Genomic DNA, 22,971 nt, shown 5'->3' with positions numbered 1-22,971 from the left:
ATGTCCCGCTGTAATCTCTGACAGCCCTCTACACTATCCACAACACCCCCAACCTTTGTGTAATCAGCAAATTTACTAACCCATCCCTCCACTTCCTCATCCAGATCATTTATAAAAATCACGAAGAGAAGAGGTCCCAGAACAGATCCCTGAGGCACACCACTGGTCATCGACCTCCATGCAGAATATGATCTGTCTACATCCACTCTTTGCCTTCTGTGAGCAAGCCAATTCTGGACCCACTGAACAAGTTCCTCTTGGATCACATGCCTACTTACTTTCTCAATAAGCCTTGCATGGGCTATCTTATCAAATGTCTTGCTGAAATCCATATACACTACATCTACTACTCTACCTTCATCAATGTGTTTAGTCACATCCTCAAAAAATTCAATCAGGCTCGTAAGGCACGACCTGCCTTTGACAAAGCCATGTTGACTATTCCTAATCATATAATGCCTCTCCAAATGTTCATAAATCCTGCCTCTCAGGATCTTTTCCATCAATTTACTGTTGAAGTAAGTTTTACATTGAAGTAAAACTCACTGGTCTATAATTTCCTGGGCTATCTCTACTCCCTTTCTTGAATAAGGGAACAATATCTGCAACCTTCCAATCCTCCAGAACCTCTCCTGTCCCCATTGATGATGCAAAGATCATCGCCAGAGGCTCAGCAATCTCCTCCCTCGCCTCCCACAGTCGGCTAGGGTACGTCTCATCCAGTCCTAGGGATGTATCCAACTTGATGCTTTCCCAAAGGAGATAGAATTATGATCACTATCTCCAAAATGCTCTTCCACTGAGAGATCTGACATCTGACCAGGTTCATTTCCCAATACCAGATGAAGTACAGCCTCTCCTCTTGGAGGCTTATCTACATATTGTGTCAGGAAACCTTCCTGAACACACCTAACAAACTCCACCTCATCTAAACCCTTCGCTCTAGGGAGATGTCAATGAATATTTGGAAAATTAAAATCCCCCACCACGACAACCCTGTTATTATTACAACTTTCCAGAATCTGTCTTCTGCAGCTGCTCCGAAATGATATCGTATTTGTAACTAGGGGCTGTGCACAATCCTAATTTGATGGAGACAGACGTGAGAAGCACAGAGGAACATCTGGAGAAACTTCTGAAATTCCTGCTTCACTGCCGCCGCTACCGTGCAATCGAGAGTCTCCGGAGGGGAAGGCCCCAAATCCTCGACTTTGCCTATTGTCTGTTGCCGGGGCTGGGGTCAAAGCGGTCGGCAGAGATGGTGCTCAGTGTCAGAGCGCTGGTCGGAGGCTCGGAGTTTTCGGACGGACTCAGGAGTCGGCTGTGGTCAGGTGCTTCCAGGATGCTGCATCGGCAGCTTTGCGGTGCTGGAGGTTCATGGCAGGAAGAGTTTTTTTTTCCTTCTACCGTCTGCGTGAGATGATGGGACTTTCGAGAGACTTTGAGACTTTTTTTTACCGTGCCCATGGTCTGTTCTTTATCAAATTACGGTATTGCTTTGCACTGTTGTAACTATATGTTATAATTATGTGGTTTTTGTCAGTTTTTCAGTCTTGATTTGTCCTTGTTTCTGTGATATCATACTAGAGGAGCATTGTATCATTTCTTAATGCATGCATTACTAAATGACAATAAAAGAGGATTGCGTGTCCTCATACTCTAATAGCTCCTTGATGTCCCTATTACTATTGGGTGGTCTATAAAAACACCCAGTCGAGTTATTGACCCCTTCCTGTTTCTAACTTCCACCCACAGAGACTCAGTAGACAATCCCTCCATGACTTCTTCCTTTTCTGCAGCTGTGACACTATCTCTGATCAACAGTGCCACACCCCCACCTCGTTTGCCTCCCTCCCTGTCCTTTCTGAAACATCTAAAACCCGGCACTCTAAGTAGCCATTCCTGTCCCTGAGCCTTCCAAGTCTCTGTAATGGCCACAACATCATAGCTCCAAGTACTGACCCACACTCTAAGCTCATCCGCTTTGTTCATGGTTCTTCTTGCGTTAAAATAGACACATCTGAAACCATCGGTCTGAGCACATCCCTTCTCTATCACTTGCCTATCCTCCCTCTCGCACTGTCTAACGGCCTTGTAAGTTGCCCTAATGACCATTCTTCTCCTTATCTCTAGCTATCCTGAAAGATAAGGAGTGGTGGTCACTGTTCTCTAACTGTTCACCCACTGAAAGGTCAGTCACTTGGCCAGGCTCATCACCCAACACCAGGTCTAGTACATTCCTCCCCTTGTTGGACCATCTACATATTGATTTAAGAAACTTTCCTGGATACACTTAACAAATTCAGCCCCATCTAACCCCACGCATGAAGAAGGTACCAGGGAAGTTGAAATCCCATGTACTCATCAGGCCTACTTTGCACCTCATGTATCTCCTGACAGACCCATATACCCATGAGGTCTACTTTACACCATGTATGGTGTAACTTTAGACCTGAGGAGAGCTAAGGTACCGGTGACCCCTGTTTCCATCCAGGGGGTCAGTGTGGACATGGTGGAGGATTACAAATACCTGGGGATACGAATTGACAATAAACTGGACTGGTCAAAGAACACTGAGGCTATCTACAAGAAGGGTCAGAGCCATCTCTATTTCCTGAGGAGACTGAGGTCCTTTAACATTTGCCGGACGATGCTGAGGATGTTCTACGAGTCTGTGGTGGCCAGTGCGATCATGTTTGCTGTTGTGCGCTGGGGCAGCAGGCTGAGGGTAGCAGACACCAACAGAATCAACAAACTCATTCGTAAGGCCAGTGATGTTGTGGATTGTGATATTGTGGATTGAACCAAAGGCTGTGGATACCAACACAGACATGTTGGCGTCAGAGGGAAAGGATGAAATCTTTTGATCTTGTGTGATGTTTGTATGTAACTTCAAAAGGAAGCATTGTCTGTACCTTTTTAAGTAGTTATTGCCTTTGCGTTTAGCATATAAATATCGAGCCCACATTTTAGCTAGCAGACCTTTCTGCGGAAAGCGTCTCCATCTGTTAAGATGCCTGCTGTACCTTGTTGTGTCGAATAAAGAAGCTGCTTTGTATCTACCAGTGACTGTCTCTCCGGTAATTTCATCCACGCTACAACATTTTACATATTACTATTTAACTATTTATGGTTCTATTACTACCTATTATTTATGGTGCAACTGTAACGAAAACCAATTTCCCCCGGGATCAATAAAGTATGACTATGACTATGTATCCTCCAAGAGACCCATGAACCATCACGTCTGCTTTACAGCACCTCATGTACCTCCTGATAGACCCACATACCCATCAGATCTACTTTACATTAGGTATCCTCCAGAAGACCCACATACACATCAGGCCAGGCAGCATCTCTAGGAAGAGGTACAGTCGACGCTTCAGGCGAGACGGGTCTTGGCCTGAAACGTCGACTGCACCTCTTCCTAGAGGTGCTGCCTGGCCTGCTGCGTTCACCAGCAACTTTGATGTGTGTTGCTTGAATTTCCAGCATCTGCAGAATTCCTGTTGTTTACACATCAGGTCTGCTTTACTTCATTTGCCACTTGCCTGCACCCATGGTTCTATTCTCCGCATCCAGAGGAACACCCCTCCCTGCCCCTAGCCTGTTGAGCTCTGGAAGAAGTTTGTATGTTTCTCTTGGTCTTCTCATGAACCGTGGGTGAAGAAAAGCTTCACTGACTGTTCTTCAGGCACAGCTGTGACAGCGGGATCACAGCAGAGTGCAGATTCTTCCCAGCTGATGCTCCTTCGACATCACCGTATTTCCATCCCCCTCCCTGCAGAATTCACAGCAATTCACTCACACCTGGGTCAGGGGAAAGCTTACAGAAAGATCTTGTAGTCAGTAAGAGAGGGAGCGAGAAAGAGACAACGGGGGAGGAGAGAATGTGTGAGGAGAAAGAGAGTGTTTTCATGTGTGTGTGGGTGTGTGAGAAAGAGAGAGAGAGAAATGATAAGCATGTATGTAAGGCAGAGAGCGTGTGTACATATTGGTACAAATGACACGGGTAGAAAAAGGGAGGAAGTCCTGGAAAAAAGATACAGGGAGTTGGGAAGGGAGCTGAGAAGCAGGACCTCAAGCGTAGTAATTTCAGGATTGCTGCCTGTGCCGTGCGACAATGAGGACAGGATTAGAATCAGCTGGCAGATAAATGTAGGACTGACGAATTGGAGCAGGGACAGGGACTCAGGTTTCTCCTGGGGCAGGTTGGACTGCACAAAAGGGACAGGTTGCACTTGAATCCGAGGGGGATTAATATTCTTGCAGGCAGGTTTACTAGAGCTGTTGGCAGAGGTTTAAACTAATCTGGCAGGGGGATGGGAACCAGTACGATAGAGCTGAGGATGAGCCAGCAGGTTTACAAGTAGATGATGGGTGTAACATGAACGTAAGGAAGGACAAGCCAATGACTGAGTACAAATGCAGACAGAGTAAAGAGTTAAAATGTACCACAGAGGCAAAATTCAAAAGGGTGAAGAATGAGAGACTGAAGGTGCTGTATTTAAATGCGCACAGCATTCAGAATAAGGTGGACGAATTCGTGGCACATTTAGAGATTGGTCGGTATGATGTCGTGGACATCAATGAGTTGTGGCTGAAAGAAGGCCATAGTTGGGAGCTTAACATCAAAGGATATACTTTGTATTGAAAGGCCAGGCAGGAAGGCATAGACAATGGTGTGGCTCTGTTGGTGAGAGATAGAATTACATCTTTAGACAGAGGTGACATAAGGTCAGAGAACGTTGAATCTTTGTGGGTGGAGTTGAGAAACTGCAAGGGTAAAATAAATCAATATGGGAATCATATATAGGCCTCCAAATAGTAGCCAGGATGTGGGGTTGAGATTGCAAAGGGAGCTGGAAAAGGCATGTAATAAGGGTAATGACACAATTGTAATGGGGACTTCAATATGCAAGGGGATTGGGAAAATCAGGTTGGTGTTGGATCGCAAGAGGGGGAATTTGTTGAATGCCTACAAGATGGCTTTTTAGAGCAGCTTGTGCTTGAGCCTACTTGGGGAAAGGCTTCCTTAGACTGGGTATTGTGTAATAACCCAGATCTTATTAGGGAGCTTAATGTAGAGGAACCCTAAGGAGGCAGTAATCACAATTGGATTGAATTCATACTGCAGTTTGAGAGGGAGGAGCGTAAGTCATATGTATCAGTATCGCAATGGAATAAAGGGAATTACAGAGGCAGGAGAGAGGAGCTTGCCCAGGTGGATTGGAAGAGGATACTGGCAGGGATAACGGTAGAGCAGAGATGGCTGGAGTTTCTGGGAATAGTTCACAAGCCACAGGATAGATATGTCCCACAGAAGAAGTTGTTCTCTAATGTCAAGGGTAGGCAACTGTGGCTGACAAGGGAAGTTAAGGACTGCATAAAATCCAAGGAAAGGGCATATAAGGTAGCTAAACTGAATAGGAAGTTGGATGATTGGAAAGCTTTAAAAATTCAATAGAAGGCAACTAAAATAGCAATAAAAAGGGAAAAGATGAAATATGGGGGCAAACTAGCCAATAATATTAGGCAGGATATCAAAAAATTTTTCAGTAATATAAGGAGTAAAAGGGAGGTGAGAGTTGATACTGGACCACTGGAAAATGGTGCTGGTGAGGTAGTAATGGGGGACAAAGAAATGGCAGATGAACTTAATAGGTACTTTGCTTCAGTCTTCACTGTGGAAGACACTAGCAGTGTGCCAGAGGTCCGTGGGAGTGAGTGCCATTGTTTTTACAAAGGAAAAAGCGCGAGGCAAACTCAAAGCTCTTAAGGTGGGTGAGTCACCTGAACCAGATGGACAACATTGCTGAGTCCTGAGGGAGATTGCTGAAGAGACAACAGATGATTTGGTCATGATCTTTCACGAATGACTTGATTCTGACATGTTTCCAGAGGACTGGAAAATTGCAAATGTCACTTCACTCTTTAAGAGGGAGGAAGGCAAAAGAAAGGAAATTATAGGCCAGTTAGCCTAACCTCAGTGGTTGGGAAAGTGATGAAGTATATTATTAAGGATGAGGTTTCGAGGTACTTGGAGACTAATGAGAAACTAAGTCAAAGTCAGCATGGTTTCTGTAAAGGGAACTCTTTGCTTGACAAATCTTCTTGAGTTCTTTGAGGAAGTAACAAGCAGAGTAGACAAAGGAGAGGTAGTGGATATTATTTACTTGGATTTTCAGAAACCATTTGATTAAGTGCCACACATGAGGCTGCTTAACAAGTTAAAATCCTATGGCGTTACAGGAAAGGTACAGGCATGAGGCAGTGAGTGGGAATAAAAGGGGCCTTTTGTGGTTGGCTACCAGTGACTAGTGGTGTTCCTCGGGGGTCAGTATTGGGACTGATACTTTTCCTATTGTTTATCAACGATTTAGATAATGGAACTGTTAGCTATGTGGCAAAGTTTGCGGATGATAGGTGGACAGAGAAATTGGAAGAATGGGCAAAAAATTGGCAGATGGAATACAGTGTTGGGAAATGTGTGATAATGCATTTTGGTAAAAGGAACAATAGTGCAGACTATTATCTAAATGGGGAGAAGGTTCAAACATCAGAGGTGCAGAGGGACTTTGGAACCCTCGTGCAAGACTCCCAGAAGGTTAATTTACAGGTTGAGTCTGTGGTAAAGAAGGCAAATGCATTGTTGGCATTTATTTCAAGGGGAATAAAATATAAAAACAAGGAGACAATGTGAGGCTTTACAAGACACTAGTCAGGCCATGTGGAGTATTGTCAACAGTTTAGGGCCCCATATCTCAGAAAGGACGTGTTGTCATTGGAGAGGGTCCGGAGGAAGTTCACGATGATGATTCCAGGAATGAAAGAGTTAACATATGAGGAGCATTTGGCAGCTTTGGGTCTGTACTCACTGGAATTTAGAAGAACATGGGAGGGTCTCATTGAAACCTACTGAATGATGAAAAGACTAGATAGGGTGGATGTGGAGAGGATGTTTCCTATGGTGGGGGTATCCATAAACAGGGACGATCTTTCAGAACAGAGGTGAGGAAGAATTTTTTTAGCCAGAGAGTAGTGGATCTGTGGAATGCTCTCCCACAGACTGTGGTGGACACCAAGCCTGTGGGTATATTCAAAGCCGATCAATCAGGGGATCAAAGGATGTGGCGAGAAAACAAGTGTACGAGGTTGAGTGGGATTAAGATCAGCCTTGATGGAATGGTGGAACAGCTGAATGGCCTGATTCTGCTGCACTGTCTTGTGGTCTTTTGGTGTTATGGAGTGATAGTGAGTATAGAAGATGGAGAGAAGGAGATAAAGGGAGAACGAGTGTCTATGTATGTGTGAGAGACTCTGTGTGTGTGTGTGAGAAAGAGAGAGCTCCGTGCTCCACGATTGAAGGCCAGTGATGTAGATATGTGGCAAAGGACAGCCATGGATGAGAGTTGGTGGACACCCAGGTTTGCAGGTCCTGGAAGGAGATATGAAGGCCATCGTACTCAAATGAACGAGTAACAAGTTTGAGGCCTATTGTTTGGGATCCTTTCATCTGCGTCTCCTGTCATCTACACTGAAGATCAGACAGAAGTCCAGAAGTTGAGGCCCAGTGGCCAAGGCCATGGGTCTGCAAGTTTGTGAGTTGTAAGCCTGCAAGAAAATTAGAAAATGGCGGGGTGAGGAGGCAAAAGAGGTGGGGGCATGGCATTGCTAATTAGGGATAATATCCCAGCTGCAGAAAAAGAGGTTTTCATGGTCAACTGAGTCAGTGTGGGTGGAAGTCAGAAACAGGAAAGGGGCAATAACTCTACTGGGTGTTTTTTATAGACTCCCCAATAGTAACAGGGATATCAAGGAGCAGATAGGGAGGCAGATTCTGGAACTGTGCAATAATAATAGGGTTGTTGTGATGGGAGATTTAATTTTCCTAATATTTATTGGCATCTCCTTAGCACCAGGGGTTTAGATGGGGTGGAGTTTGTTAGGTGTGTTCAGGGAGGTTTCCTGACGCAATATGTAGATAAGCCAACTAGAGGAGAAGCTGTACTTGATCTGGTATTGGGAAATGAACTGGTCAGATGTCAGATTTCTCTGTGGGAGAGTATTTTGGAGGTAGTAACCACAACTCTGTCTCCACCATAGAGCTGAAGAGGGATAGGAGCAGACAATTTGGGAAAACGTTTAATTGAGGTAGAGGGAAATATGATGTTATTAGGCAGGAACTTGAGAGCAGATGTTCTCAGAGAAATGCACAGTAGGGAACATTTCTATGGAGTTCTGCATAGGTACGTTCCATTGAGGCAGGGAAAGGATGGTAAAGTTAAAGAACCCCGGTGAACCCTGGTGAAAATCTAGTTAAGAAAAAAAGAAAAGCTTAAAAAAGGTTCAAGAAACTAGGTACTGTTAGAGCTCTAGAAAATTACAAGGTTGCTAGGAAGAGGCTTAAGAATGGAATTAGGAGAGCCAGAAGGGGCCATGAGAAGGCCTTGGTGAGCAGAATTAAGGAAAACCCCAAGGCATTCTACAAGTATGTGAAGAGCAAGAGGATGAGCTATGTGAGAATAGGACCAATAAACTGTGACAGTGGAAACGTGTGCATGGAGTTGGAGGAGGAAGCGGAGGTACTTAATGAACACCTTGCTTCAATATTTACCAGGAAAAAAGAACTTGGCAATTGTGGGGATGACTTACACTGGACTGAAATACTTGAGCATATAAACATTAAGAAAGAGGATGTGCTGAAGCTTTTGAAAGCATTAGGCTGGATAAGCCACCAGGACCGTGACTGTGGCTACTGTGGGAGGTGAGGGAAGAGCTTGCTGAGCCTCTGGCGATGATCTTTGCGTCATCATAGGGATGACGCAAAGGGACGGGAGAAGTACCGGCGGATTGGAGGGCTGTAAATGTTGTTCCCTTGTCCAAGAAAAGCAGTAGAGATAACCCAGGAAATTATAGATCAGTGAGTCTGACTTCAGTGGTGGGCAAGTTGTTGGAGAAGGTCCTGAGAGACAGGATTCATAAGCATTTGGAGAGATATTATCTAATTAGGGATAGTTAACATGGCTTTGTCAAGGGCAGTTCATGCCTTACGAGCCTGATTGAATTCTTTGAGGAAGTAACAAAACACATAGATGAAGATAGAGCAGTGGATGTAGTGAATATGGGTTTCAGTAAGGCATTTGATAAGGTTCCCCATGCCAGGCTCCTTCAGAAAGTAAGGAGGCATGGGATCCAAGGAGACCTTGCTTTGTGGATCCAGAATTGGCTTGCCCACAGAAGGCAAAGGATGGTTGTAGGTGGTTCGTATTCTGCATAGAGGTCTGTGACCAGTGGCGTTCCGCAGGGACATGTTCTGGCACCCCTCCTCTTTGTGATTTTTATAAATGATCTGGATGAAAAAGTAGGAGGATAGGTTAGTCAGTTTGTTGATGACACAAAGGTTGGGGGTGTTGTGGATAGTCTGGAGGGTTGTCAGGGGTTACAGTGGGATATCCATAAAACCATAAGACTATAAGACAAAGGAGCAGAAATCAGCCATTCGGCCCATCGAGTCTGCTCCTCCATTTTATCATGAGCTTATTGATAAGATGCAGAACTGGGCTGAGAAGTGGCAGATGGACGTCAACCCAGGTAAGCGTGAAGTGGTTCATTTTGGTAGGTCCAATTTGAAGACAGAATATAATACAAATGATAAGACTCTTGGCAGTGTGGAGGATTTGAGAGATCTTGGAGTCCGTGTCCATAGGACATTCAAAGCTTCATCACAGGTTGACAGTGTTGTTAAGAAGGTGTATGGTGTGTTGGCTTTCATCAACCATAGGACTGCGTTCAAGAGCTGTGAGGTAATGGTACAGCTACATAAGACCTTGGTCGGACCCCACTTGGAGTACTATGTTCAGTTCTGGTCTCTTCACTACAGGAAGGATGTGGATACTATAGAGAGAGTGCAGAGGAGATTTACAATGATGTTGTGTGGATTGGAGAGCGTTCCTTATGAGAATAGGTTAAGCGAACTTGGCCTTTTCCCCTTGGAGCGACGGAGGATGAGAGATGACCTGATAGAGGTGTATAAGATGATGAGGGGCATTGATTGTGTGGCTAGCCAGAGGCTTTTTCCCAGGGCTGAAATGACTAACACGAGGGGGCATAGTTTTAAGGTGCTTAGAAGTAGGTACAAGGGGGATGTTGGAGTAAGCTTTTCACACGGAGATTGGTGGGTGCGTGGAATGCACTGCTGGCGGTGATGGAAGCAGAGACAATAGGGTTTTTTTAAGAGCCTCTTAGATAGGTACGTGGAGCTTAGAAAAATAAAGGGCTATGCACTGGGGAAATTCTAGGCGGTTTCTAGAGTAGGTTACATGGTCAGCACAACATTGTGGGCCGAAGGGCCTGTAACGAGCTGTAAATTTCTATGTTCTATATTCCACAAGCTGGAGACCTGCAGGCAGTCCAGGTTCAATCCTTGTGACTGAACGTGAATCAAAATGTCAGTGTGGAGAAGCACAAAGTGGTGTCACAGGTAGAAAGGGTTACAAAGAAAGCTTTTGGCATGTTGGCCTTCATAAATCAAAGTATTGAGTACAGAAGATGGGGCGTTATGTTGAAGATATACAAGACATGTGTGCAGTTTTGGGCTCCTTATTTAAGAAAGGATGTGCTGACGTTGGAGAGGGTACAGAGAAGATTCACTAGAATGATTCCGGGAATGAGAGGGTTAACATATAAGGAACATTTGTCCGCTCTTGGACTGTATTCCTTGGAGTTTAGAAGAATGAGTGGGGGACCTCATAGAGACATTTCGAATGTTGAAAGGCATGGACAGAGTGGATGTGGCAAAGTTGTTTCCCATGGTGGGGGAGTCTAGTACGAGAGGGCATGACTTAAGGACTGAAGGGCGCCCATTCAGAACAGAGATGCAAAGAAATTTTTTTTAGCCAGATGGTGGTGAATCTATGGAATTTGTTGCCACGGGTGGCAGTGGAGGCCAAGTCATTGGGTGTATTTAAGGCAGAGATTGATAGGTATCTGAGTAGCCAGGGCATTAAAGCTTATGGTGAGAAGGTGGGGAAGTGGAACTAAATGGGAGAATGGATCAGCTCATGATAAAATGGCAGAGCAGACTCGATGGGCCGAATGGCTGACTTCTGCTCTTTTGTCTTATGGTCTTATGGACATTGGTGAGGCCTAATTTGGAGTATTGTGTGCAGTTTTGGTCACCTACCTACAGGAAAGATGTAAACAAGGCTGAAAGAGTACAGAGAAAATTTACAAGGCTGTTGCCAGGTCTGGAGGACCTGAGTTGTAAGGCAAGATAAACGAGATTTGATAGAGGTATACAAATTAGGTGGGGTACAGATAGGGTAAATGCAAGCAGGCTTTGTCCACTGAGGTTGAGTGGGACTACAACCAGAGGTCATGGGTGAAAGGTGAAAGGTGAGAAGCTTAAGGGGAACATGAGGGGAAACTTCTTTACTCAGAGGGTGGTGAGAGTGTGAAATGAGTGGCCAACATGCGTGGTGCATGTGATCTCAATTTCAACGTTTAAGAAAAGTTTGGATAGGTACATGGATAGTAGGGATATGATCACAGTGCAGGTCATTGGGAGTAGGCAGTTTAAATGGTTCAGCACAGACTAGATGGGCCGAAGGACCTGTTTCTGTGCCATACTCTTCTATGACTTTATGACTCTATGTGGTTATTGCGAGCAATAGAGGATGAATTTCACTGTGTAGCACGAGGGGCCATTTCTCCACTATTTCTGCAGCAGCTCTATGATGCCCCAAATCTTCGATTTGTCCTCATCATCCCTGAATTTATTCCTCTTCAAGCATTCAGGTCCGTTCATCAATTGCTAATCATTCCTGCCGTTTATTTTGTGCTGCTGGGTGCCAGCGCTGTGGGTGACTGATTCTCTTTCAGTTCAATCACATTGTGCGTGATCTCGACTCTGTAATTACAGATTCTGAATGTAGCCGAAAGAGCAGCTGTTGTGAGTGTTCTGGGGTGACACACATCCCTGAATGGTATAATTAGTGTGGTGACTATTGCGGGACAGGGCAAATTGCCTTCATAAACACAAATGGAAGATTCTTACAAGTGCCGACGTGCAGGTGGGTGGAAGCCAGGCAGTACCTCAGACTCCCTCAGCATCGCAGACAAAGCCCTGTCTGTCACTGAGCACATCACAACCTAACCCTAACCCTAATGCCACAAGAAATCAACACCCATCATCAACAACCTCCATCATCCAGACTCTGAGGGTATTAGGTGAGGACAAGAGGAATTCTATCCTGTTATAGCACCAAATGGAGGAGAGGCAGCTGAGGGTAGCATTAAAACTAGAGGAAGGGACTCCCTGTTCTCTAAAGAAGGAGGACACCTCAGATGTACCCCCTGTGCCTCCGCGTCCAGCACATCATTCTCCAGAACATCCACCACCTTCAACAGGACTCCAACACCAAAAGCATCTTTACTTCGCCCCCTGTACTCTCCACTCTTCCCAGGAACCACTCCCTCTAGTCCAATCGTCCCTCACCACTAACCTCCCTGCTGACACTTATATCCGCAAGCCACAGAAATGCTCCACCTGCCCATTCACCTCCTCACTCACCTCCATCAGGGAGGAACTATACATTAACAGACAAAGACCGACAAACAACCAATGTGCGAAAGAAGACAAAGTGCGTACGTGCAAATATAACTGAAATTATGCATCAATAAGAGTCCTTGAGAGAGTCTGCAGGTCATAAAATCAGTTCAGAGTTGAGATGAGTTATCCATACTGGTTTAAGAGTCTGATGACTAAGGGATAATAACGGTTCCTGATGGTGGGGCCTAAGGCTCCTCTGCTTCCTAACTGATGGCAGTAGTGAGAAAAGATCATGGTTTGGATGGCCAGTGTCCCTGATGAGTTTGGTCTAGCTCCCAAATCTCCCCGTAAATTTATCCTATCCTTAAACTATAAAACCAAAAGATATAGGAGCAGAATTAGGCCATTCAGCCCATTGGGTCTGCTCCGTCATTCCATCATGGCTGATTTACTATCCCTGTCAACCCCATTTTCCCGCCTTCTCCCCGTAACCTTTGAGGCCCTGACGAATCAAGAACCGATCAACCTCCACTCTAAACACACCCAATGACTTGACCTCCACACCGTCAGTGGCAATGAATTCCACAGACTCACAACCCTCCAGCTAAAGAAATTCCTCCTCATCTCTGTTCTAAATGGATGTCCCTCTATTCTGAGATTGTGCGCTCTAGTTTTAGACCCCTGCCCACTACAGGAAACATCCTGTCCACATCCACTCTACCGAGGCCTTTCAACATTCAATAGGTCTCAATATTCCTCTTTCTCACTGGAGCCGTACTGCGAGTGTTAACAGGAAACATGTGGGTTTGGCTCTCTCTGGCTCCATTCCATCTCCCAGGGAAATGGTGTTCCATGCTGACGACACGATCCCAGGGACTCAGGGTCAATCCTAATCTCTGGTGCTGTCTGAGTGGAGTTTGCATGTTCTCCCTGTGCCCAGGTAAGCTTCTCTGAGATGCTCCGGTTTCCTTCAATTTCCCAAAAAGGTTCCCTGATGAAGAGTTCAACACAACACATCGATAATCCCTTCCCTTACATAGATGCTGCTCAATTTGACAGAGGTGTACAAAATGAAGACAGGTCCAGACTGCGTAAATGCAAGCAGGCGCTTTCAAGTGAGGTTGGGTCAGACTAGAACAAGAGGTCATAGGTTAAGGGTGAAAGGTGAAATGTTAAAATGGAAGACAAGGGGAAACTTCTTCATTCAGACGGAGGTGAGAGTGTGGAGCAAGTTGCCATTGGAAGTGGTGAATGTGGGTTTGATTTCAACATTTAAGAGAAGTTTGGATAAATTCATGAATGGGAGGAGTATGGAGGGCTATGGTCCAGGTGTGGGTCAATGGGACTAGGCAGCATTTGGCAGGCCGAAGGGCCTGTTTCTGTGCTGTACTGCAACATCACTCTATCACTCACTGAGTTCCTTCAGCAGATTTTTTGTTGCCCCACATTCCAGCATCTGCTGCCTCTGGTGCCTCCAAAAGAAATATACTGATAGGTTAATTAGATCATTCTAAATTAGCCCTGGGGTATGTAAGAGGCAAAAGAATCAAAAGGGATTTGATGGGTTTGTGAGGGAGAGAATGAGTTGGAGAGGCACTTGGAGATAGGGAGAGGAGAATGGGGTTAATGGGATTGCTCTTCTGGAAGCCAGATTGGACAGAAAGGGCTGAATGGCCTCCCAGTCTGTCATTTAGATGCCATGGTAACATAGCGGTCAGCGTGACACCGCTATAGTTGGAGGTGTCAGTGTCTGGAGTTCAATCCCGGCGTCCCTGTACTCTCTCCCCTTGGAACGAGTGGGTTTTCTTCAGCTCCTCCAGTCTCCTCCCACATTTCAAAGTCGGTCATTGCAAATTGTCCCATAATTAACCTAGAGCAAACTTGGGGTTGTTGGGCATTGCTGGACAGTGTGTCTTGAAGGGCAGAGTGCCTGTAGCTCTAAGTACAAAAAATTAATTAAATTATACATAAAAAAGATGCAGCCTTTGTTTAATCAGAAGGGCAGGGTTCTGGAGATCGATATGTCTGGTCACCTTTGTGTGTAGGCAGTCTCCGTGCTGTACTCAAACAAACATCACACAAACCAATCTTCTGTCCGTGGACTCACTTTACACCGCACGCTGTCGGAGCAGTGCTGCCAGGATAATCAAGGACACAACCCACCCAGCCAACAGACTTTTCGTCCCTCTTCCCTCCGGGAGAAGGTTCAGGAGCTTGAAGACTCGTACGGCCAGATTTGGGAACAGCTTCTTTCCAACTGTGATAAGACTGCTGAACGGATCCTGACCCGGATCTGGGCCGTACCCTCCAAATATCCGGACCTGCCTCTCGGTTTTTTTGCAGTACCTTACTTCCCATTTTTCTATTTTCTATTTATGGTTTATAATTTAAATTTTTAATATTTACTAATTTTAACTATTTTTAATATTTAACATTTGTAATCCAGGGAGTGTGAAGTGCAGAATCAAATATCGCTGTGATGATTGTACGTTCTAGTACCAATTGTTTGGCGACAATAAAGTATAAAGTATAAAGTACTCTGTGTCAGCTGAGGGGAACCTGCTCCAAGTGAGCTCACAGTCAGAGATGAAAGCAAATACTCCTGTACAGATTGCTGGTTTCTGAAATTGCAACACCCCTGTAACAGTACTTGTAAAAACACTCTACAATCCCCAGTGTTGAGTGTGTCTGAAGGGCTACACCCTGGTGAAGTTAAGATCCACCACTCACACTGTTACACTGCATTAGCTGGTGGGGACGTCTCTGGTCTCTGAAGCTAACGAAGTTGAACATTAAAGGGAGAAGCAGTGTGCTCTCTGATTCAGATGTATTACTTTATGTATTTCACGTACATCAAAACTTACAGTGAAATGCATTGTTTATGTTAATATAGAGCATAGAACAGAGAACTTCACAGTACAATACAAGTCCTTTGGCTTATGAGATTGTGCCCACATTTTACCTAAAGATCAATCTCACCCTTCCCTCCCACATGGCCTTCTATTTTTCTTTCACCCATATACCTATCTAAGAGTTTCTTAAAAATGCCCAAGATTGTCATTTTATCGTGGTGGAGAGGCTTGTGAAGTCCTGAGATCCCAAAACTGATGCCATCTGCAGCTTAGCTCCTGGTAGAGTCACCTTTGTCAGTAAGGTCAAGAGGGAGGTTCCAGACAAACAGTGACCAAACCGAGACCTTAGCGTTGAGCTGGTGGACAACGATATCACATCAGGACTTGGTGGAGCTGGTGGACGATGATGTCACATCAGAACGTGGTGGAGCTGGTGGACGATGATGTCACATGATGATATCACATCAGAAGTGGTGGAGCTGGTGGACGATGATGTCACATCAGAATGTGGTGGAGCTGGTGGACGATGATGTCACATCAGAATGTGGTGGAGCTGGTGGACGATGATGTCACATCAGAACGTGGTGGAGCTGGTGGACGATGATGTCACATCAGAACGTGGTGGAGCTGGTGGACGATGATGTCACATCAGAACGTGGTGGAGCTGGTGGACGATGATGTCACATCAGAACGTGGTGGAGCTGGTGGACGATGATGTCACATCAGAATGGCAGTGAAGTGGGAGGAAGGCTACAGCAGTGAAAGGTCCCCAGTCGTCTTGTATTCCAGGCCACTGGACCCTGACCCCAGTCTGTCAAAGAGTGTGATGGCTGCCCGTGCATCAGCCTCCCCACATTAGACAAAGTCACACACAGGCGTTCTCCATTAAGGGAATAACTCCCTGGGAGAGCATCATTCTCATAGTGAGTATCTCACTGCTACTACTTCTTAAGTGGCCGTAATATATCTGTCTTTACACCACCCCTGGCAGCGTGTTCCACACACCCACCACTCTCTGACATTCTCTCTATAATTTCCTCCAATCACCTTAAAGTTATACCCCCTTGTATCAGCCACTTTTGTCCTGGGAAAAATCTCTGGCTATCTCCTCAATCTATGCCTTTTATCATCTTGTACATCTCTATCAATTCACATCTCATCCCCCTTCACTCCAAAGAGGAGAGCCTTGCTCATTCAACCTATCCTCATAAGACATGCTTTCTAATCCAGTTAGCATCCTGGTAAACCTCCTCTGTACCCTCGCTAAAGCTTCCACATCCTTCCTATAATGAGGCAACCAGAACTGAACACAATATTTTGTGTGGTCTAACCAGAGTTTTATAAAGCTGCAACATTACCTCATGGCTAATGAGCTCAATCATTAACACATAAGATGCTGCAGAAGCTGCAAATCTTGAGTAACACACACAAAATGCTGAGGGATCTCAGCAGGTCAGGCAGCGTCTGTGGAAGGAATAAGGAGTCGATGATTTTGGCTGAAGCCCTTCATCAGAACTGGAAAGGAATTGGGGAAAAAAGCAAGAATAAGAAGTTGGGGGGCAGGCAGGTACAAGCTGACAGGTGATAGGTGAGACCAGGTGATGGGGAAGGTGAGTGAGTGTGGGAGGGGAGTATGAAGCTGGGAGGAGATAGGTGGAAAATGCAGTGTTGGAGAAGAAGGAATCTGATAGGAGAGGAGAGTGGAATGGGGGGTTGGGGGAAATGATGGGCAGGTGAGGAGAAGAGAAGGGGTGGGAGTGGAGCTAGAATAGAAGAGAAATTACTGAAAGTTGGAAAAATCAATATTTGTGATGTCTGGCTGGAGGCTACCCAGACAGAATAGGAGGTATTGCACCTCCAATCTGAGAGTGGCCTCATTGTGACAATAGAGGAGGTCATGTACTGACATGTTGGGTGGGAATGAGGACTGGAATTAAAATGTTTGTCCACTGGGAAATTCCGCTTTTGGCAGATGGAGCAGTGATGCTCAGCAAAGTGGATCCCTCTCCCTCAATCTTCATCAGGTCTCACAGATGTCGAGGAGGCCCTACCAGGAACACTGGATAATATAGATGACCCCAACAGATTCACAGGTGAAGTGTTACCTCAGCTGGAAGGACTGTTTGAGGCCCTGATGGGAGTTTGTCCCTGTGGGAGGAGGCTACATAGCATGCACACTACGACCCCCAGACTTAAAAGCAATCACTTTCCCAAGCAGTAAGGTTGATCAACACCTCCACCCACTAATCCACCCCTCCACACCCACAACCACCACTACTTTATCATTTCCTGTCAGTCACCTTATGTATAGACACTCCTGTGCCTAGTGTCACTTTATGGACATAAAATGAATGTGTATATGTGAGCTATCATGCATATTTATATTTATTAAGTATTTTTATTATTATTTTGTACTTTATCTTATTGTGTTGTTTTGTGCTACATCAGATCTGGAGTAATAATTATTTTGTTCTCCTTTACACTTGTGTACTTGAAATGAAATTAAACAATCTTGAATGTTGAAGGGTTCGCTGGGCTGGTTGTATTAACAAGAATCTGCTTGCATCGTTACGTGCCACCTCTCACTCTCTGTGCTCTGTCCATTGGGTATCTGCTCTGCTCCTGCAGTAACTGGGTGGGGAGACTGGAGGAGAGCTGACTGCTCAGCCAGGTAGGGTGAAGACTGATGTCTCACACTGTCCTACACTTCGTCACAGGCTGCTGGGCGGGTTAAACTTTGAACATACAATTGTAGAAGACATTGTTGAGGCCTGATTTGTATAAGACCTTGGGTGAAGCCTAATTTGGGGCATAGAATGCAGTTCTGGTCACCAACCTGTAGGAAAGATATCGATAAGATAGAAAGAGTATAGAGAAAATGTACAAGGATGTTGCTGGGACTCGAGGATCTGAATTAGAGGGAAGGTTTGACTAGATTAAGAGATTATTCCCTAGAACACTGAAGAATAAGGGGAGTTGTGATGGAGGAATACTGAATTATGAGCGGTGTAGATCGAGTAAATGCAAGCAGGATTTTTCCGCGATGGTTGGGTGAGATGAAAACTAGAGGTCATAGGTTAAGTGTGAAAGGAGAAATATTTAAGGGGAACATGGGAGGGGATCTTCTTCACTCAGAGGGTGGTGAGAATGTGGAACGAGCTGCCAGCAGATGTGGTGGATGCAGGAATAATTTCGACATTTAAGGGAAATTTGAATAAGTACATGGAGGGTATAGTCCAGGTGAGAGTCAATGGGACTAGGCTGAATAATAGTTCAGAATGGACTAGATAGGCCGAAGGGCCTGTTTCTATGCTCTATGACTCTATAAAACTTAGGACATAGAACATAGAACAGTACAAGCCATTCAGTCCACAACATTTTACCAATCTTTTAACCTACTTCTAAGATCAATCTAACCCTCCCTCCCACATAACCCTCTACTTTGCCTTCATCCATGTACCAGTCGAAGAGTTTCTTAAATGCCCCATAATGCATCTCCCTCTGCCACCACCCCTACACTTTCCTTCATCTTAAGATTATGCCTCCTCATATTAACTATTTCCACCCTGAGAAAAGTCTGGTTATTCATTCTGTCTATGCATTTTATCATCTTGTCAAGACCTTATCAAGTCACCTTTTATCCTCCTTCTTTAAATGTCCCAAAGGTCCCTGTACTGCCACCCCTGGAAGTGTGTTCCACACACCCACCTCTCTCTGTGTAAAAATCTCCCTCTGACATCAGCCCTATACTGGAAATTGATTTTAAGCACGGTGGGGCAGTGGAAACCTGATTGGTTGACAGTTAACCAATCAGGAGGGATGGACGACAGGGGTACGTATACCATGGACTAGACATGCCTAAGCATCATTCCTAATGTGGAGTTTGTCATCAAAACATCAGTTAAAAACAAAACCTGGACCCAGCTGGAAGCCCAAGAAGAGCTTATGCATCGTATATGCTGGGAAATCTCTAGATCCTTCTTCAATCAGCCCTATACTTTCCTCCAAATCTCCTTAAAGTTATGCCCCTTTATACTAGCCTTTTCTCCCATTGTCTCTAGATTTCCACTCTGTCTGTGCCTCTTATCATCTTGTACACCTCTATCAACTCACTTCTTATCCTCCATCGCTTCAGAGAGACAAGTCCTAGCCCGCTCAAGCTTACCTCATAAAGCCTGCTCTCTAATCCAGGCGGCATCCTGGTGAATCTCCTCTGCGCCTAAAACAAACATTCTAGGCTGGGAGGCTTACATCAGTGGCGGGGAAGATTTTTAAGGATGGCACTTACGTACATTTAGAAAAGCATGGACATGATGGCTTGTCCAATCACTTTGTGCAAGGCATCTCATGCTTTTTGAGGAAGTTACCAGGAAAGTTAATGCATAAATCCAGGTTAGGATAGAGTGCTGTTGCCTGCGAGAATCTCCCCCCTTGTTAGCCCCACTAGTTAATAAAGTTTGACCGAGAACTTTGACAACATCTAGCAGCCACTTCGCCTTCCACTTCATCTTCAGCTGCAGATGTTGACATGTTAATTGACAAGCTAGCTCCGAAAGGTTATTGAATCAGGAAATTGGATTGAGTGCTGACAATCATTGAAGCATCCCAGGTTAATGATTTCGTATCCTGATTGCACACCAGCTCCTGCGTTCTGTTGTACAGAGTGAGTAACTGCAAACTCACTTCCCTGATCAGTACAATCAGCATTTACTATTCAAATATTTTATTTTATTTTATTCAGAGATACAGCATGGAATAAGCCCTTTCTCCCTTTGAGTCACATTGCTCAGCAAGACACTGATTTAATGCTAGCCTAATCACGGTACAATTTACAATGACCAATTAACCTACTAAACAGTACATCTGTGGACTGTGGGAGGAAACCAGAGCACCCGGAGGAAACCCATGCAGTCACAGGGAGAATGTGCAAACTCTTTACAGAAGACGCCGAAATTGAACTCTGAACTGCAATACCCTGAGCTGTAATAGCAATGCACTAACCGATACACTACTGTGGTGCCACATACTTCACCATTGAAAAGGCTGACATCCTACAGGTACAGGGTACTGGATGAACAGAAAGTTTATCGAGGGCCTGAAGTCACAGATTCATGAGTTGTGCAGCACTGTCGTCGTTGGATACAACGGACAACCACCACCACTGGAGTATAGTGAAACACTTTCTTCCACATGCCATCGACGCAGATGATTTCATCACATCCGTACATAAGGTAGTACAAATGTAAACAATAACCGAATGCAGAATAAAGTGTATCAGCCTCAGGGAAAGTGTACGACAGGTAGTCAATAAGGTGCAAGTCTGTCACAAGGTAGATTGTGATGTCAAAAGTACATCTTATTGTACTAGGAAAATAATCTGCTGGTCATTCAAGGTAGATAATTAGTTGAATAGCGTAGAACAGAGGAGATACTGGGGAACATTGATGGGGGGGGATTTAAGTTAAAGCAGAGACAGCAGGTTCCACAACTTCGATAGTATGGCAGACAAAGACTGCACATGGCATCTGAAGGCAGTTACCCCCAGCCTGAAGGGGGAGTGAAGTGGGGTAGAAGTGAACCTGGTTGTACAGGCTTTTAGGTAGCAGTTACAGAGAAAGTGCAGTACAGGGAGACCATTATGATGCTTTCCATTCCCAGTTATATTTCCCTAGAACTCATTCTCCCCAACATCGACCAGCATACGTTAGGGAACCTGCAGCACCTAGGGGAACCCACAGGTCACAAGGAGAAGATGCACCGTCCAATCCGTCACAGGAAAAGCCCCTCCCCACCATTGCACACATCTACAAGGAGCACTGCCACAAGAAAGCAGCGTCCATCGCCAGGGGCCCCCATCCTCTCGGCCATTCTCTCTCAGACCATATAGAAGCAGCTTTAAGCAATTTGGCACATTGGATCTGCTCTGCCATTTCATCATATCTGATCCATTTTCCCTCTCAGCTCCAATCTCCTGCCTTCTCCCAGAATCCCTTCATGCCCTGACCAATCGAGCAGCCTCTGCCTTAAATGTACCTAAAGACTTGGGCTCCACAGCTGCCTGTGGCAATGAATTCTACAGATTCGCCATTCACTGACTAAAGGAATTCCCCTCATCTCCTTTCTAAATGGACATCCCTGTATTCTGAGTTTGTGTCCCCTGGTCCCAGACTCCTCCTCTATAGGAATCATCCTCTCCACGTCCACTCTAACAATGCCTTACAACTTTCGGTAGGTTTCAATTAGGGCAAGCCTCATTTTTCTGAATTCCAGTGAGTACAGGCCTAGAGCCATCAAACATTCTTCATACGTCATACGTCAAGCCTTTCAATCCTGAGATCATTTTTGTGAACCTCCTTTGAACCTTCTCCAGTTTCAGCACATCCTTTCTTAGATAAGGGGCAAAAAACTGCTCACAATTCTCCAACTGAGCCCTCACCAATGCTTTAAAAAAAACCAGCATTACAACCTTGCTGTTATATTCTAGTCCTCATGAAATGAATACCAACATCACATTTGTCTTCCTCATCACCGACTCAACCTGCAAAAAACCTTTACAGAATCCTGCACAAGCACTCTCAAGTTCCTCAACACCTCAGATTTTTAAATTTTCTCTCCGTTTAGAAATTTTTCTACCCTTTCATTTCTTCTACCAAAGTGCACGACCATACACTTCCCAACACTGTAGTCCACATGCCATTTCTTCGCCCATTCTGCTAATCTGTCTAAGTCCTTCTGTAGCCTCTCTACTTCCTCAAAACTCCCTACCCCTCCACCTATCTTCATATTATCTGCAATCTTTGCAACAAAGTCATCAATTCCATCATCCAAATCATTGACATATAACGCAGAAAGAATCGGTTCCAACAGCGACCCCTGTGGAACACCACTAGTCACCAGCAGCCAACCAGAAAAGGCTCCCTTTATTCCCATTGGTTGCAGCCTGCCAGTCAGCCGCTGCTTTATCCATAATAGAATTCTCCCTGTAATGCCACGGGCTCTTAACTTTTAAACCATGCTGACGATGGCCCATTTTATCATGTGCCTCCAGGTAGCCCAAAATCACATCCTTAACAATCAACTTCAACATCTTCCCAACCACTGAGGTCAGAATAACTGGCCTATAATTTCCTTTCTTCCACCTCTCTCTCTTGAAGAACATAGTGAAATTTGCAGTTTTCCAGTCTTCAAGAACCATTCCAGAATCTAGTGATTCTTGAAAGATCATTACTAATGTTCTCCATGGTCTCTTCAGCTACCCCTTTCAGAACCCTGGGGTGTACACCATCTGGTCCAGGTGACTTATCTACCTTCAGACCTTTCAGTTTCCCAAGAACCTTCTCCCTAGTAATAGCAGTTTCATACACTTCTGCCCACTTACACTCTTGAGCTTCCACCATACTGCTAGTGTCCTCCACCGCAAAAACTGATGCAAAATACTTATTTAGTTCATCCACCATTTCATTCTCCCCATTGCTATCTCTCCAGCAGTCCAATATCCACTCTCGCCTCTCTTTTACACTTTATGTATCTGAAGAAACTTGTGGGATCCTCTCTGATATTATTGCC

The sequence above is a fragment of the Mobula birostris genome, chromosome 9 (genome assembly GCF_030028105.1).
Source record: "Mobula birostris isolate sMobBir1 chromosome 9, sMobBir1.hap1, whole genome shotgun sequence".
In the NCBI taxonomy this organism is placed as follows: domain Eukaryota; kingdom Metazoa; phylum Chordata; class Chondrichthyes; order Myliobatiformes; family Myliobatidae; genus Mobula; species Mobula birostris.
This window is presented reverse-complemented; position numbering follows the sequence as displayed.